The 12805-nt window shown below is 48.1% G+C and overlaps 1 protein-coding gene across 1 annotated transcript in view; it reads left to right on the top strand.

Moving 5' to 3' along the window:
• TAF8 (TATA-box binding protein associated factor 8) overlaps positions 1-12805 on the top strand; it is a 96405-nt gene that overhangs the window by 44972 nt on the left and 38628 nt on the right. The window lies entirely within an intron of this gene.

Raw genomic sequence — 12805 nt, 5'->3', positions numbered from 1 at the left:
CCTCTCACTTCCCGGAATGTTCTGGAATGTCAGGAAATATGTCCCTAGCTTGTCCAAGGAAGGACTGCAACTCTCCTGAGCTCCAAGAAGCACCCAGAAACACTGTCATTTTTTTTTTTTTTTTGAGATAGAGTCTCACTTTGTTGCCCTCGGTAGAGTGCCATGGTGTCACAGCTCATAGCAACCTCTAGCTCTTGGGCTTAGGTGATTCTCTTGCTTCAGGCTCCCAAGTAGCTGGGACTACAGGCACCCGCCACAACACCCGGCTAGTTTTTTTGTTGTTGCAGTTTGGCCGGGGCCTGGTTTGAACCCACCATCCTCAGTATATGAGGCCGGCGCCCTACTCATTGAGCCATAGGCACCGCCCAGAAACCCTGTCATCCAGTAGCCTCTCCTCATAGGACACCCAAACACCTGACTCTGACAGATCCGACCCTCAATTTGGCGCTCCCTTCCCTCTCAGAGTTTCTCCCTCAAAATGATTTTGCATGATTTTTACCTGATAATAATAGTTTACATGTAGTATGTGCTATATGCCAGGTATTATTTTAAGTCCTTTGTATTAACTCATATAGTGAGTGAATACAGTACAAAATCAAAAGGTACAAAAGGATAAACAGTAAAAAACTAAGCCCTCTTCCTTCTCATCCCATTTCTTCAGTAATCCCAGAAACAGCTACTATTCCTTGTCTCTTCAAAATTATTGTATGAATATGTAAGTACATGGCTGGGTGCGGTGTCTCATGCCTATAATCCTAGCACTCTGGGAAGCCAAGGTGGGTAGATTGTCTGAGCTCATGGATTTGAGACCAGCTTGAGCAAGAGTGAGACTCCCATCTCTAGCCAGGCGTTGTGGAAGCCAGCTACTTGGAAGGCTGAGGCAAAACAATTGCTTGAGTCCAAGAGTTTGAAGTTGCTGTGAGCTGTGATGCCACAGTACTCTATTGAGAGGCAACAAAGTGAGACTGTCTCAAAAAAAAATGTGTATATATATACACATACATGTAAGCACACAGAAATATATTCTTTTTGTTTTTTCTTTGAGGCAGTCTCACTTTATCACCTTGGGTAGAGTGCCGTGTCATCATAGCTCACAGCAACCTCAAACTACTGGGCTTTAGTAATCATCTTGCCTCAGCCTCCTAAGTAGCTGGGACTATAGGCATGTGCCACTACGCCCGGCTAGTTTTTCTGCTTTTGGTAGAGAGGGGATCTCACTCTTGCTCAAGCTGGTCTTGAACTCTGAGCTCAAGAAATAATACCTGCCTCAGCCTTCCAGAGTGCTAGGATTATAGGTGTGAGCCACTGAGCCCAGCCAGGAATATATTCTTTGTTGTTATACTGGTGGTGGCATATAAAATGCATTTTCTGTATCTTTGGGGGTTTTTGTTTGATTTTTTTCTGGTTTTTATTTTTTTACTCTCCTGAGATTCTTACCCTTCTTCTCACCTATAAATGCCCAGCACTGTGACAGGGCGGAAAGGTAACTAACTGCCTCTGGTGCCCAACAGGTCTGTGGTCAGCGCCTGCCATACCACTCTGTAAGCTACAAGTGACTGAATTGCACTGAGTCTCACCTTCCTCAATTATAAAGCGGGCTAAATAATAATGCCTCAAAGGTGTCACTGACAGATATGATATTAGTGGTGATGGTGACACTCGTGGCTGGTATTGACATTTCCTGGGCTGCCTCCCTGCCTCAAAACTGTGGTGAGATGGTGGGTGGAGAGGGGCTGGGTTTAGGACCAAGCATGTATCTGGAGAGTGCAGTGACAAGCAGGACCAGGAAGTGCTCGTGAACATCAGGGTGCTTCTCTCCCTTGCTGCCTGAGTGGTGAGGGGAGGATGATGTACGAGGGCCATGCTCTTGGCCTTTGTTTCAGACGTTGGCACAGATGAGTTGGTATCTCTGCCCTCTTTTGTTTGTTTGTTTGTTTTGAGACAGAGTCTCACTGTGTTGCCCTTGGTAGAGTGCCGTGGTGTCACAGCTCACAGCAACCTCCAACTCTTGGGCTTAAGCGATTTTCTTGCCTCAGCCTCTCAAGTAGCTGGGACTACAGGCGCCTGCCACAACGCCCGGCTATTTTTTGTTGTTGTTGTTGAGTTGTTATTGTTGTTTAGCTGGCCTGGGCCAGGTTCGTACCCGCCACTCTCAGTGCATGTGTGCTAGCGCCGTAACCACTGTGCTATGGGCACTGAGTCTCTCTGCCCTCTTTTTTTTTTTTTTTTTTTGTAGAGATAGAGTCTCACTTTATGGCCCTCAGTAGAGTGCCGTGGCCTCACACCGCTCACAGCAACCTCCAACTCCTGGGCTTAAGCGATTCTCTTGCCTCAGCCTCCCGAGTAGCTGGGACCACAGGCGCCCGCCACAACGCCCGGCTATTTTTTGGTTGCAGTTTGGCCGGGGCTGGGTTTGAACCCTCCGCCCTCGGCATATGGGGCCAGCGCCCTACCGACTGAGCCACAGGTGCTGCCCTCTGCCCTCTTTTGAACGTTTAGATGAGCATCTCCCCCCACCTCCAGGAAAACTCACGCCCCAAAATAGCCTGGGCCCTCCAGCCCCATTCAGTGTAGCACCTTCTGCTGCTCAGGAGGGGGTTGAGTCTGAACAGGTCCCCTCTGGGTCCTCCAGGAGCCACTGCCACCCTGAGGCCTCCTTCCCCCAGCCCAGGCCCTGCCAGAGTGCCCACCCACCTTCCAGTCCCTCAGCCCTGCTCTCACCGCACCTGTTCCTCCACACCTGGCTTCTTCCATCTGGTTATATTCAGACATAAAACCTGTTGTTATATTCAGCCTGGCAAGAGCTAAGCTTACAAATCCAACTTCTTCAGGAAACAAAGGCCAAACTAAAGTGGGGGGACATGCCCAAGTTACTGAGCTACTGTAGTAGGTGCTAGAGCTGGGACTAGAACTCAAAAGACTCTAGCAAGGCCCCGGCTAGCTCCAGCCAATTCACTTTACCCAAAGGTGAGTGTGACTCCAGTACTCACTGCCCAACTCCCAAACCTGGGTAAACATCTAGGCAGGGACATACAGGGAACTCTGGGGATCCCAGATCAGTAGTATTTCACACTGAGCACCTACTGGGGGGCAGTTATTTTTACTGGAAAACTTGAGAGGAAAAGTTTTCTAGTTGAGTAAGTGTAAATATATTAGGAAATAAAGTACAAAATGGCCATGAAAGTAAAGCCTCCTCTCACCTAATGGACACAATGTAAGGGTATAGGGCACACCTCCTGGGTGATGGGCTGAACTACAACTTGGACTTTACCTAAGAAGTGCAAACAATGTAACCTAATCATTTATACCCTCATATTAATCTAAAAAAGTAAAGCCTTAAAGAGATTTTGCTTTTTTAATGGCATCTTCAGGCTTATTCCCTAAAGCTTGAAGGAATGGGATGGCGTGTCTGTTTGTTCCACTTTTCTGATTGGAAATTGTAATAGAAAAATATTAGAGGCACTGGTCTGCTTTAAACCAGGTGGTAATGAGCTGGTTCCCTTTTTATATTTCTATTTATTCCATATGGATTAAAGGTTACCGATATATGAATGAAAAGCAAAACCAGCGGAAAATAGGCATTAAATAAATAAATTTGGAAGTGAGAGAGAAACAGGCCAGAGATAAACAAATAAATATATGATATTATACTTATTTCTCACAGTTCTGGAAAGTGGGAACCTTAAGAACAAGGCAGATTCATAACTATTCCATAACATGGTAGTAAATGCTGAGGAAAAAAATGAGGGTAGTGAGAAGAGGGAGTGTGGAGGGGAAAGGTATTGCTTGCCCTTTTGTGGAGTGGTTAGGGAAGGCCTATCATCTCCACAAGGGAAACATTTGAACTGAGACCAGACAACTAGAAAAGAGCATTGGTGGTACAGGACCAGCAAGTGCAAAGGCCCTGAGGCAGGAGTGGGCTTGGTGTATTTAAGGAGTTCAGCGTGACTGGCCTGGAGAGGGAAGGGGCGGAGTGGCAGGGGTAAGGCCAGAGTGAGGGAGGGGATCTTCGAGCATCAGAGGCATTTGTGTTTACTATGAGGGGGGCAGGCCAAACAGAGGAGTGAGGTCACTTAGGCTTAACAGACCCATTCTGGGCACTGCACTGAGAATTGAATTCCATTATAGGGTGGGAGCAGAGAGACAGGTTGGTAGGGTGGAAAACTCGGTAGATACTCCATGAGTTGAGAAAAGATTTCTCTAGACCAGCAGTAACAATGAAAATACATCCTGCATATTAGATTTACATTATGATTCATAACAGTAGCAAAATTACAGTTATGAAGTAGCAACTGTAATTTTATGGTTGGGGGGCACCACAACATGAGGAACTGTATTAAAGGGTCGCGGCATTAGAAGGCATTAGGAAGGTTGAGAACCACTGCTCTAGACCAAGATTAGGATATAAAAGTATAAAATTTATTTTATCTTCTTAGAAGGAGAGAGGGAGAGAGTAAAAGACAGTAGAGAAAGAAAAGAGAACAAGAGAGGTAGCATTCCAAAGAAAGAATGGAAAAATGCCAGCAGCGAGGCTAAGAGGCTTGCAGTTTTTAAGGAGGGCAAAGAGGAAAAGAAGGGATTGTAGCCCAGTTCACAGGGTATTGTGAAACTGCTCCGTCCGCTCCTTCTATCTTCTTTGGGGCATGTAGATAACAAAAAACCGGAGCCGGGCCTGGATGTCAAAGTCTAAGGATTGGCTCCCCCTCACCAGTCTTTGGATTATGGAGGGAGGGATTCTCACAGGAGATGTAACTCTGCCCTCGAGATACAGCTGAAGTCTGTGACTCCCTCTCCAGCTGTTTACTCAGGATGGCTGTAAAAGCAGATTCTTAAAAACAATTTTGAAAGAGAAGGATTTATGTCTGTTCAGTCCTCTTCAGAAGTTGTGGAAAACCAAAATCCTGCTGGATAGGTTACCTGTTAGCAAAAGAATTTATAGGATTGATCTGTCACTGTTACTAGGAGATTGCAAGATTAGGTCTTTTTCTATTATTTTTGCAATTTTTTCAAGGCTGTCCTTTTCACAGGTAGGATAAAAAAGAAAAATGATAGTGGCTTGGACTAAGTGTGTGGCAGCTGAAGAGATAAGAAATAATCAAAAGTTGTGGGGAAATCTTTTTTTTTTTTGTGACAGTCTCACTATCTTACCCTTGGTAGAGTGCAGTGACGTCACAGCTCACAGCAACCTCAAACTCTTGGGCTCAAGTGATTCTCTTGCCTCTTGCCTTACTCTCCCAAGTAGCTGGGACTACAGGCAGCTGCCATAACACCTGGCGATTTTTTGTTTGTTTGTTCAGCAGGGTTGGACTGGGTTCGAACCCACCAGTCCCATTGCATTTGGCCGGAGCCCTGACCACTGAGCTATAGGCACTGAGCCAGGTGGGGAAATCTTAAAGTCAAGCTGACAGGATTTACTATGGATTAGATGTGGAGTATGAAAGAAGGGTCGGGAAGAATGCAGGTGTTACTCCCTGAAATGGAAAAGACTCGGTTTGGGTGGCCAGGTGGGACACAGGACTCGGCTGTGCACCTGTTAGATTTGAGATGCCCTTAGAAGCCAGGTGGAAACTCTGAGTTGGTAGTTGGTTCTGTGAATAGCACTCAGGGACGTCATCTATTTGTATTATTTGACAGCTCTAAGGAGAGGACCTATCTAGATTACTTGGAAAGATTGACAAGCTGCAGTTCTCTACCTCCATGAATAGCCGTGATCTGAACAGGTGCTTGTGTTCTTTTGTTTCTTGTCATTTTGTTTTATTTTGTTTTGTTCTACTGTAGACCACCATTTCTTGCCATCCTCTTGACTCCCAATAAGGTAGAGAGTTGCCTGTTTAAGGCTGTTTTCCTTTGTATGACCTGGGTGTGCCAGGGCTTAAATCACTCACTTCCATGCTGTGTAAACATAGAATAAGATTTCTCGGTGAAACTTTTTTTTTTTTTCCAGTTTTTGGCCGGAGCTGGGTTTGAACCCGCCACCTCCGACATATGGGGCCAGCACCCTACTCCTTTGAGCCACAGGCTCTGCCCTCCGTGAAACTTTTTGGCCGAAAAACAGCAAAGTGACTGGCTTCTCTGAACCTCCTTACCTTGTAGAGGTGAATTTGTCCAGATGGAGCTGGAAGCACTGGGATAAGAGCTCAGGGAAGAGCTCCCCCTACCCCCGTGAACATACTTCTAGGGGCATTGGGACGACAGTAGACAATGCCTAGTCTACTATATAACCATAGGAGCCTTCTGGTCAAAGAAAAGAGGTGCCTTCAGAGGTCAGTTGCTGGCCTTAACCAGAAGCTGTGTGTGATCTTCCTTTGAACCAACTTGGGATAATACTTGTTCCTTAAGGATTGTGAAGTCCTTGGAGCTTTCAAACCCTTTGTCCACCCCAATGCTCTCTGATGACCTTCCCCAAAGTCTACTCCCAAGCAGCCATGGAAGTGGCACTAGCCAGGAGACCATGCTTCAGGCTAGATTGCAGGTTTCTCCACTCAATACTACTGACATTTGGGGCTGGATTTATTGCAAGGGACTGCCCTGTGCACTGTAGGGCATTTAATAGCATCCTTGGCCTTTACCCACAAAATGCCGTAAGGATCCCCCCCCCCAAGGTCAACCATTAAATGACTTAAGATATTGCCAGATGTCCTCAGGGATCAAGATCCTGGATGAGAACCACTAAACTAAAATGAAACACCAGAGCTATATATTCTGACAACTAGAGGCTGGTAGAAAACTCAGGGCAGACGATTTTTTCCCCCTCAAATCAAAGTATATCTTCACTGTTTCCTCTGTTTAATTTCCCTGAGGCTAGACCACAAGAATGTTCTGGAATACAGTGTTTTATAGCCCCAGAGGCCAACTACTTGCACAGGAATCCTGTGACCCTGGGCAAGTTAGCCTTTCAGTAACAAAAATACCTATCTCTCAGGGTTGTTGGGTGGGTCATGGGAAATAGTATGTGTAAAGTGCTTAGGATAGTGCCTGGTCCCTAACAAGTTGTTTCTGGATAGGCTCCCCAGGAGACTGAAATTTGTGTGCAGGAAGTTGGTTGGTAGAGCCCTCAGGATGCACACCAGACGGGAAGCAGAGGGAGAAGCTGGGGTGCCCCGCATGTGGTGGAGGGGCTCTGGCTGTGTAGCCCTTCAAGGTTCTCCTGAGTTCAGGGGAGGAACTGGTCAGTGAATGTGGCCTGCCCTAGGGAGTGGGCGTGGCCTTGGGTGAGATGGGTCTCTCAGGTCTAGGAGGGACTGGGCTGAGGGCAGTCAGCAGCAACACTCCCTACTACTAGCTGGGGAGAGGAGAATGTCGTCCTGAAAAGGGAGGGTGTCAGGGCAAAGTGGCATCCACTGTGAGTACTTGCTGGCCATTATCATGAAGCTGGACTTAAATATAAGAGAAAGTGTCTTTAAAACACTGTGGACACCCAAAGAGTGACTCCCAGCATAACAGTGACCTTGTGACTGCCTCAGTACTGCTTACCGCAAGCCTGCCCTGTTTTCTTACTGCCATCCCTGGAACAGGAATGTGGAGAGGTGCTGTCCTACCCACCCCAGCCACACTGCCCTGGCCACCGAGGACAAGAGCAGACTGTGCAGTTTGATTCCCTACCTTCCTCCAGCTGTGTGGCCTTCGCAAGGTCACTGGAATTACAGGGGGGCTGTAGATTATTTATTGTTAATCTGGAAGTGATATTACCCACTCAAAGGAGGGCAGGGTGATTAAAGGTGATACTGCACAGCAGCTATTCTTAAAGTGTGGTCCCTCTACCATCAGGACTTGTTAGAAATGTGAATTATCTGGCCCCACCGCAAACACACTGAATTGGAAGCGCTGGGAGTAAGTCCCAGGAATTTGTGTTTTGACATCTACTTCTGATGCGCTTCTGAATTTGAAAATTACTGATGTTTGGGATAACACTTAGCGCTGCTCCTCTGAGGAGGAGCGCAACCTCAGTGGAATCTAACTCTGAATCTGAACCCGGGTCTTCAGGCATCTGTGAGCAAAACGCCCCCTGCTGGCCAGCACTGGCCCTGCATGCACACATAAGGATGCCAGGCCCAGTGCCCTGGGCCCCAGGGCACTTCACACAGATGCTCCCCTCTCCCTGGAGAAATCAGGTTAAAGTGAATGTCAAAAGTAGCTTTAAATGGCCAAGAGAGGTCACCAAGAGACAACAGCACACTTTGTAGAGAAATCAAGTGCACAAAGGGCATCCTCCTAGTGAGCTCATGCACTTGCTCCCAACAGGGTCACAGGGTTGAGGGCAGCTATGGTGACCTGTGACAGGCCAGCAACAGTGGCCACTCACAGGGTTAGGCCAAGAGTGCCCCATGTACCCTCTTGTTCCACAGCCCAGTTACTTGTGTGTCTTCTGCGCCGACTGGGAGCCTTTTGCCTGGTTCCCAGTTTATACTGAGTAGCACCCTCTAATCGTGTTGATGGATTCCTGTGCTGCCCTTGGGTATTTGGGACAAATGCTGGGAAGTTGTGAGCCAAAACGCAGGAAGATGACAGATAGGGTGGGTGGGGGGAGAAAGAAAGAGAAACAGAGACAGATGCAGAGACAGAGAGGGGGATGGAAAGGAAATAGAGACAAAGACAGTGGGGGTGGATGTTAGATAGAAGCCTACCAAACCCTCTTGACTGGCTCAGAAAATGGACAAAGGCAACAATAAAGTGTGGGGAGACAGTCCTCTGCAGCAAGGAAATGTGAAAGGGAGTGAGAGGAAGCAGAAGCTTCAGTCAGTGGAATATGAAGAAATTTAATTTTCGACCCGGCACGGTGGCTCATGCCTGTAATCCTAGCACTCTGGGAGGCCAAGGCAGGTGTATCGCTTGATATCAGGAATTCAAGAGCAGCCTGAGCAATATCAAGATCCTGTCTCTACTAAAAATAGAAAAATCGAGGCAAGAGGATCTCTTGAGCCCAAGAAGTTTAGGTTGCTGTGAAGTATAATGCCATGGCATTCTAGTCAGGGCTCAGACTCTGTCTCAAAACAAAGAAAAAAAATTTAATTTCAAAAACGAGAAGCTAGTGTTCCACTTCTGGAAGTGGCACTAGGGATAATTATCTTACAGAAGTGGAAGATCAAAACAGAAGTTGATTGAGTCCCCACACTGCTTAGATCCCTGCTAGGCTCTGAGAACTCAGTATGGGGAGCTGTGTAATGGAACCCAACTCTAGAACTGTAAGGCTTTCCTTTTAAAGGGGGTTGGGGGGACTCTCCATTGGGGAGGAATGGTGAACAGGTCAGGCCTGCCTGTCCTCTGCCACTCTGGGCCCCAGAAGTGCTCTTCCTTCTCAGTTCTCTGACCCATATTTGACAGAAACTTTACCCTTGGTCCCTGTAGCACAGCTGAGATAGGCTGGGATACCAAACAAGGCTTCTGAAGACTAAAGGAGCTCAAAGGAGAAGTAAATGGAGTATATGAGAGTCTCTTGGATTGTGGGAGTTGTAGCCCATGTGGCCGGCTAGCCCTCCTGAGTGACTGACCGACAGGGTACAGATCTCTGTCCTGTGCTGAGGGCTGCCTGAGCCCCCACACCCTAGCCCTTTTTAAGGACTAGAAATCCCTTACCTGGTACCATCATATCCTAGGTCCTCAGGTCTCTACTTAGAGGGCATAGTGTCTCCCCCCATCAGGAAGGCATAAGGTTTATGATGAAACCTTAGAGACCTGTCCCAGCATTAGATTAGGTTAGAAACAATGGCTTTTGCCCTTAAGGAATTCAAACAGTGCTTGACAGTATTTAATTGAGTACTAATTGTATTCCTCAAGGAGCATAATGTGAGTACCTGAGGAGCAGTACCTGCCAGGAGCAGCACTAAAGGCTGGGAATAGTTGATGAGTAAGACAGGCAGTCCTGGCTTGGCACCCATAGCACAGTGGTTACAGCACCAGTCACATACACCGAGGGTGGTGAGTTCGAACCCAGCCCGGGCCAGCTAAACAACAATGACAACTGCAACAAAAAATAGCAGGGCGTTGTGGCGGGTGCCTGTAGTCCCAGCTACTTGGGAGGCTGAGACCAAGAGAATCACTTAAGCCCAAGAGTTGGAGGTTGCCATGAGCTCTGACGCCACAGAGCCTTACGGAGGGTAACATAGTGAGACTCTGTCTCAAAAAAAAAAAAAAACCCAAAAAACAGGCAGTCCTTGCACTGTGGAGCTTATAAGCTGAGGGGAGAAAGATGTGGAACAGGTAACACCAGGTGGGGTACAAGGGCTATGGAGCCTTTAGCGGGAGCTGCAGTGGGCTAGAAGGTGAGGGGTGTCAGAGCTGAGGCCCTCGGAGGAGGATGTGGCTGGAGCTGGGCTGCAGAAGGCTTCCGGCAGGCGCCCCACTTAAGCTGGCCCTTGAGGAAGCAGAGAGTGCCCTCTAGTGAGGCAGGAATGAGTATTTGGGAGTGGTGGGCCATGAGTCTGGCTGCTTTGGTCTCACGGCTGTGTGAGAAGGAAGCTCCTTTTGGAGGGGCTGGAACTGAGTGGGGGGCCAGGCATTCACATGCGTGTGTGCAGGAGCCACTTCCAAAGTTAGAAATGTGGGTGTCTGGTGCAGGTGAGCAGGGGGTGACACTCAGCCTTCTGAGAGGGAAGTGTGGAAAGCAGGGTGCCGGGACACCTGGGTGGAGGAAGGGAGCCAGTGTGGAAGGCAAGAGAGGATCCAGGCTTAGTATTCGGTTAACTCACTTCACAATTCCAAGGAGGAGAAGGAGGGAGTGGCTCATCTCTGCCAAATGAGAATGAGGCTTCTAGGTCTCTGAGAATCATGCAGGGGAGAACAGGACTATCCATGCAAATGAAGGAGTATTCACAATTAATTGCTTCAGTCTCTTTCTCTCCCAGAAAAGCATCTTTTCTCACCTCCTGGCCAAAAGCATCCCGAGAGGCCACAACAGCAGGCCTGTAGCATCAGGCAATCCCTGGGGCTTTGGAGGGAGGAGACCCAGGCTCTCTGCCTGGTGTCAGTGGCCTTCCATCCTGGACAGCTGAGTAATGATGGGACGCTACCATCGCCTTTGAGCTACAGAGATGAAAGCAGCCACAGGCTGCTGGGGCTAGGCTGGCCCAAGCAGGTAGTGGCAGGCCTGCCTGACAGCTCAGCAATGAGGCCGCCCCTCTCTCACCCCTTCAGGTTCAAAAGTCACATCTATCCAAAAGCTTTGCACAGAAGGGAGCCCAAGGATTACCTGAAGAGGAAGCCTCTCTATTTAAACAAGTCTGGCCCTAGGGAAAGCTGAGCTTGACCTTTTTGGGGGAGAGACCCTTTTACATATTCCTGACACCAGGAGCCAAGGCTTCCAGCACAGCCTACCCTTGGACCTTCCCCAGCCGCTTCCATGGGCCAGGCTGGTCGTCACAAGCGAGGTGGAGTTCTGGCCACCGGAGCATGTGCCACTCCCAGGGAGCAGTGAGAAGGCTTCAGAAACCAAGGTGTGTCCAGCCTGATTCGGGAACATCTGCCCCACCCACAACCATTAACCTTTTTTGGCAGTAGAGTAGCTTTACCCTATTCTGATACAAAGATATAAATAAAATTGGAGGCAGTGGGATTGGGAGAGGATAAATGGATGCAGCTGGGGTGAAGTGTGCAAAACAGTTTCAAGTCATGTGGGCTATTTTGAGCAACTCACTTCTCATCTTGGAGCCTTCATTTCTCTATCAACAAAATGGAATTAGGAGTATTACATGACCAACACATTTGAGAGGATTGTCATGAGTAAATGGGAGAATGAATGAACTTAACAAACTGTCATGGTTAAGTAGGTGTTGGTCACCTTGACCACTGCCACTTCAGGGGTTTCAACATGGAATCTCTGGAGCCTCCAGTTGGAGGATCTGTGGAGCATGTGAAATAAAGTGTAAAAAGGCATGTGTGGCCTCTTTCTGGTGGGGACTGATAGCTCTCATTAGGTTCTCAAACTTTGTCAGAAACCCAACAAAGTTTCAGACCCACACACAGCGTAAGTCCATCCCTTTTCAGATAAGTCAGCAGACACCCAAGGTCACACAGTTTGTCCCAGGCAGAGCCAGCATGTGGCGTCTTTGTCCCGTGCCCGCCCCCAGCCTGGGTTAACCTCCATTGCCCGTCTCAAGTCATCTGAGGGGAACACTGGAAGGACCAGGTAGGGGAGACAAGCCAGATCTAGAGCCCCCAGCCCGGCTGGGAGCTGGGGCCCTTGTCCCCACTCTGGGTTACCAGGATGAAGGCATCATGGTAGGTGGGTGGTGAGAGAACAAGGAAGCTCCAAGTGTGGGAGAGGGCTAGAAGGCCCTTCCTAGAAGCCTACATTGCCGAAGAATTGAGTCATCTTCCCTTTCCCAACAACTCCCATAAAAAGACTGGGAGGAAGAAACACAACTCTCTGATGTTATCTTGAGATGACTTCTCTGGGTCTGTCTTCTTTTCTGGAAAATTTTTTTGCTGGGGGTGGGTGGGTCAGGAACAGCTCTGTGGAACACGTGCAATAGGTAGGGGCTTTAGAGGAGATGCCATGTCAAAGCTTTATGGAAAACCGATGGGCTACACACAAATGTAAGGTAGTCATCACCCAAAGATGCCATTTGTTTAGCAACTACTGAGGTCCAGGCACATGCTGGATGCTCTGCCTAAGTCAGTGCAAATGTCACCACCTCAAGAGGTTTCCCTGACCACCTTGGTAAACTATATCCACTTCCCTTGTCACCCCCTGGTTCTTTCTCACACTCCTTGTTCCTTTCCTTCCTATCACTCCTACCATTTACGATGTTTTTGAGTGCCCTCTTCTTATCCTCTCCTCTATTAGACTATAATCTTGCCATGAACAAGA

This window comes from Nycticebus coucang, chromosome 9 (assembly GCF_027406575.1).
Source record: "Nycticebus coucang isolate mNycCou1 chromosome 9, mNycCou1.pri, whole genome shotgun sequence".
Lineage (NCBI taxonomy): Eukaryota > Metazoa > Chordata > Mammalia > Primates > Lorisidae > Nycticebus > Nycticebus coucang.
Note: the sequence above shows the minus strand (reverse complement) of the source record. Positions and strands in the feature narration are given on the sequence as shown.